Genomic DNA, 6,000 nt, shown 5'->3' with positions numbered 1-6,000 from the left:
TTGCTAGTGTGGCTAGGAGATCTTGAAAACTGGAATTGAAGGAGGGGGTGAGTTGAGGGGGACGGTAAATAAGAACACAAGTCAAAGGTGTCTGGTATGAGGTCGAGCGTGCTACCAGGTAGTCCACTTCCGGAATAAGGGGGGAGGGAAGGATCTGAAAGTGGAGATCAGTGCGAGCTATCAAGGCCACTCCTCCACCCCTCTTGCCCTCCGGCCGATCAACTCGGATGGCAGAGTATGAGGGGGGCAATATAGCTAGAATGTTGGGCAGGGAGTCAGCCTTGAACCAGGTCTCGGTCAAAAACAAGAGATCGGGCGCGTGCGTGTCAATATAGTCAAATAGCTCGTACTGATGATTGACCGCTGACCTGGTATTAAGTAGTGTGGCCGAGATGTTGAATGCCTGTATTTGGGGAGTGAAGGGATGAGGAAGGGTCGGGGATGGGAAGACAAGCGAGGGTATCATCTGTGACACAATCGCTGGAGGGGAACAGGGAGGGGAAGTAGACAAACCAAGGACAGACACATGAGTAGCTACAGAGGGGAAAATTGTGCCAGGGGTCCAATATAAGCAGAGTTGAGATGAGGAGTATGTAATCAAACAAGCAGAATGGGGTGCCCCTAGCCCCTGCCAGCCACGGACGGGCGCAGACGGGCTTAACTCTGGCGCAACTCCGGCGCGCCTTAGTCGCGCCCGCTGCGCTCGTCCGCTGCGCTGACACACGTAAGCCGTTTAAGTAGAGGAGTAGCGTGGGGGGAGTGGCGTGGGTGGAGTTCGCCGGTCCTGCCCAACCAAAGATGGCGGCCGCGGCCGCTGTGAGCCCGCCTAGGACGATCTGCCCACAGCCAGCCACGAGCAGCCCCTGGAATGAAAGATGCAGGTTAGTAACCTGTTAACTTTGAGGGCAAGGTTAGAAACACAGGTAAAAAGCACTGAAATTACAGCGTTAAAAAGAGTGTGCCACCACTCGCAATCAGCGGGACAAAATGCAATTTTAAAATGAAACAGCGACCATCCAGCTACCGCCAGCAAGCCCACTGCCACCGGGCTGCTCGCAGGGGCTAGGGGCACCCCATTCTGCTTGTTTGAACAATAAACATCTGTTATTCAGCGCCAAGATACCCTATGCTTTACAAATGCATGTTATGTCAGTTAAGTTTCCTGTGTGCTTTATTCCTGAGGCTTGAGTTAAGAACATTGTCAGTCTCTTCCAGAACAGGTTAGGTAAGCATAACCCGGACAGTTTCTGTACGGAGAAAAATTGGGTAGCTAAATGTATGCCCTACAGAGTAGACAAATCAGGATGTAAGTAAAAAAACAACTAACCTTAACCTCAATGGTTCATCTGGAGTGTAAGCCATTTCTACTTTTTTCTAACTTTTATACTTAATACTACTCTGTCAAGCGTGCGGTTCATATGGGTCCTAGTGTAAAGAGTCCTGGCTCTTGTGCCATATATCATGTAAAGCGCTTTGACACTCTTGGCTCAGACTGTTTCTAGTGCAAACATGTTTTATAGCTATCCATTAAAACTATATATTCCAGTACTCAGCTGGTAACACCTTTACAAATACCTCTCAAAAAGAATACATCCTTTTTATAAGGAAACTTCCAGTGACTCCATCAATCAAGCCTCTTCTGGCTCCCAAGCATCTTTACATTTCCTGATTAACTGATCGTAGAAATGTACTTTTCTTTCAGGTAACCGGCTGCCTGGCAAGAAGACTAGTTTCTCCTGCGCTGCCTGCCTGTACGTTGGAGTCACAGTATAGGAGGCCCTCTCTTTCAGTCGGATAAACCTGAAGGTGCATTAACAGTTGAGGGACAGTCTTTTTTAAACTAAATGTATGGCAACTGATTTTTTTAAATTAAAAAAGCATGGATACATTGTTCCCCAACAGAACCAACACACTTCGACTTCTGAGCCTGGGGCCCGGTATGCCTCTAAGAGCCGGTACACGAACTGAGTAGCGAAAATATTTGGTTTGTAAATAATGCAACAAACCTCATGTAAAAATATGATAAAGTCTCTTCAAAATTGTGTATTTTTAATATGTGGAAGCTTTTCATCCCAGTGCTTCAGATGATTTCACTGCATGTAGAAGTATTTATTAAAAGTGATAGTTTTTAAATTTGAACTTAGAAACACTCATGTCCATTGCCCTGAGGACAATGGCGTTAGTGAACTAAGAGGCATGTTATGTGTGCCAGCACTTTAAAAGGACAGGCACTTCTAATGGGAGGACCAGTACTCTCCCATTAGACATGCGTGTCAATCTAAAGCACTGCTGTCTACCCTATATGTGGCCTAGATTATTAATATTAATGCAGCAATTTGATGGCCTATTTAATCAAGCGGGATATATTTTTGTACAATGTACATCTTGAAATTACATATTTTAAGGTACTTTCACATGTAATAATGCAGAAGAAAAATAGGCAAAGTCAGCAGCTCTCGCTTTTCTGACCTATTGGCTTTGCCAAAGCTTTTTGTTGATGCTGTACAGCATCTGATTGAAGGAGCTGTTCAGGTGGCGGGGGTAATTGAAAAAAGCCAGGATGCGTAGTCAAGGTAGGAACATAGAGCCCTGTCAAAGAGAGAACCACAAACGAGGGTTAGAACAAATGGCGGGAGGAAGGAGTGGGCATTAAAAGAACAGTATCATATGAAACAACAAGAGAGATAGGGTCAGAAAGACGCCGGGACGCAAATGCTCTTGGCGTGAAGAATTCCCCCTGCCACGAGCCTAAGAGGCGTCTGTCTTTTCTCGCACGAATACTGAATCGTTCACAAAGTGCAGGGAATACATGAAGAAGTTCCTATGCACTGATTACATACAAGTTTGTAATTATTGTGTTTTTCCCACCTTATTTGCCAGTGACGCCTTAGTGTGAGTCACCGATGAGGTGAGGCCTTTCTTGGTCCTGATGAATGCTGAGCTGAATTCTGGCTCTATATAGCAGAAACATGTCGACCTTTTTTGTATGTTTATTTGTATAGGACATTCTGGTTCAAACTAATTTAACCTCTTTTATGTCCGTCTATCACTATTGTTTTTAATGGAGTCAGAGCTACGCCTTTAATAAAAGGGTTTGGGGAGTAGCCCGTGCAACTTTTAACTCACTTCCCATCACTATTGGAGAGAATTTTTCCATACAAGAACCCAATGAAGACAACTGGCAACCGACTTTCAGTTGGTGCCTGAGGGTTCTTTTTCTACACTGTGCATGCCTAACCCACTGTAGTTTTGTCCTTTTGGGTCTAATACTCTGGCCTATTTGGTAGTAATCTCGTCATTTTATGATTTTACTGCCCTCTCTTTGTTCCCTTTTCTATTTTTGGCTTATTTAGTCACTCTTCTGTTGATTTGTATGATTAAAAGAACAGCAGCCTAAGAGGTACAGAGAAATTACGGCAAGAAGAGAACAACACAAAAAGCAGGGGTCTGTATTTGGGGGGGAAGCACACAGGGAAAAGTGCTGGAAAACACATGTACTCTCATGTAGTGGTTAAAGAAAAATAAAAAAGTAGTTCCGTAAATGTGAGCAGTGGAAGGATACAAGTCAGCCTATCAACTGGCAGTTGCAGTGACTTAATATTTAACAACAAGGGGTGGTGATGGACAGAGTTTCTGAATTAAGCAAGTTCCTCTTGCCCTCTTCCTCTGATCCACGGGTGCTCAAGGAACTGCTGCAAACCGGGCTGGTGTCAGTCTGACATCCAATCTCCCAGAGGTGAAGGGACATCACCTGAAATCTGCACAACTTGCCGGAGAAGTTGTGGGTCTGCCTTTGTCGTAGAAACCTATCTACCTGCTCAGAGAAGTAAGGCGAGTGCCTGGCCCTACAGGAGGAAAGACTATCCAGGAGGACACAAAGAGGAATCCAACTTGTGTTTAGGAATGTGTCCAGTCCAGGCCAAAGCAGAGAGTGGTCATCCGACCTCCCTACATGTGCATTTGGCAAACTCTGAAAAGTAACAACAGCAAGGTCCGGTGTGCCACCCAGCATCTCTGTGGCAACCCAACAGGCCTGCTTGCTGCTACCGACCAGCTACGAATCCAGGTGTCATCGCTGCTGTAGTCAAAAGGCTATGTGGCATTCCAGGCCACAAATGCTATAGAAGGATGGCCACTGACCCAGGCCTCAAGTTTCAAGTGGAGCTGGAGGATTAACTGTATCAAATTCCGCAGACAAGTCAAGTAGGATTAGGAGGCAGGCGTTGCCTTCATCCAAGGATCTGTGGATGTCATCGGAAAAATTGAGCAAGGCAGTTCCGGTGCTACAGCCTTTTCTGAATCCTGATTGGACAGTGTTGTGGAGGTTGAATTCCTCTGTGTGTCGGTTTAGTTGAAGGAGGACACACTTCGCCAGCGTTTTGGTTAAGAAGAGAAGGTTGGTAATAGGTCTGAAGTTGTTCAGGTCGTTGGGTCAGTTTTCAGTTTTATGAGAAAGGTTTGACTTATCCAAGTTATCACATCCACAGAATACAGTTACAGATTACATTTCAAGGATCCCAAAAAGAGATAACGGTAAAAGAGAAAAGCTTGGCTTGAATGTATTTTACATTTTTATGTAGCACAACTCCACCTAATTCTGATGTGAAGGTGCTTTACAAATAATACAACAATGGAGATATGGATCTTCCTCTATAGAAAGGAGAACAATGAAACGGAAGAAGGCTCTTCCACGGAATAAGACATATACATTACTTCCAAGCTGCTTCACAGTTGTTGGTGATATCTCACATAGGATTCAAAAACTTTCTACCAACTGTAATACCTATGTCCCGCCCAAATCCTCTCGAAGTTATTTTCCACTCTGCAGCCAGGCTGATCACTTGCAGAAGAAAATCTGACCAAATTTCTCCTGTTTTAAACTTCCTAAAATGCTTAACACTTTAACCTGTTATGAAGCATCTTGTGTCACATACAAAGCAATAGACCTTAATTCCCCACCCCTCCCCCTTGCATTAATAGTGGAACAGGCCGGCAAAAACCACAGCCTAAAAAACAAACCTAAACTTCTTCTAAAAAATGTGTTGCAAGTTAATTCCCACCATCTGAAGGCACGTACATAGGATCTGGAATATTTTTCCTGCTCATATTAAATTTGCTCCATGTTGCATCTTTTTGTGAACCAAACCAAAGCATCATCTATTAAAACTGCCCAGGCTTTGCTCGCCTAGGTCGTGCTTACTGGTACAGATGTCCAGCAGTAGCACTTCCATTGTACTTGATAAGACATTAAAGTATAAAATCTCGGCTGCGGCGCTACTAGAGTCATCATCAGTAGCAGCTGTTACCAGACACGGTGATGGGGCGGGGAGCAACGGGAGGTTGAGAAAAAAGGAATAAAACGTCACTCTATTACAGCCTGTTGCTGGATGCAAGGTTGGAAATGGATACTCGATAGCAAACAGTTTTGGCAACGATAAGCCAGGGCTGTTAGTGACTGCGGGGAGTGAGACACAGAAAGAACAAGGGGTTGGCAGTCTGGAGAGAGGCACAGAGATAGGGACCATTACATGTAGAAAGTAAAAGAGAAAATAGATTGTTAAAGGCAGGCTGAGAAGCAAATGCAGGGTTGAAACAGGGAGAAAGGCAGGTGAAAAGGTTGTGGGCGATTAGACAAAAGAGGAGATTAGAAAAGAAAAGAAAGTGGGAAAATTCTGGGGGTAGAGTGGGTAGAGAAACATAGGTGTAGGAGAAAGAGAAAAGAAAATAGCAGAGGTGAGGCTGGTGACTTGGATATACATAGAAAGAGAACGATCGACAGGAGGGAATAAAGTGGAAGGAAGAAATGAGGGTTGACAGCAGAAAACCACAGAAGTGAAGCTAGTGGGAGAGAAAAGGAGATAAGGAGAGAGGTGAGAAAGGCTCAATAGACAGGACAAGCGGCAGGGCGGGGGGGAGGCGGGGAGCGGATTCCTTTGAAGTAGCTCATGGCCTCGCGGACGTGATAAGGGAAAGCAATTAGGGGGGAGACTGATGGCTTTG

Source organism: Lissotriton vulgaris, chromosome 10 (assembly GCF_964263255.1).
Source record: "Lissotriton vulgaris chromosome 10, aLisVul1.2, whole genome shotgun sequence".
Lineage (NCBI taxonomy): Eukaryota > Metazoa > Chordata > Amphibia > Caudata > Salamandridae > Lissotriton > Lissotriton vulgaris.
This window is presented reverse-complemented; position numbering follows the sequence as displayed.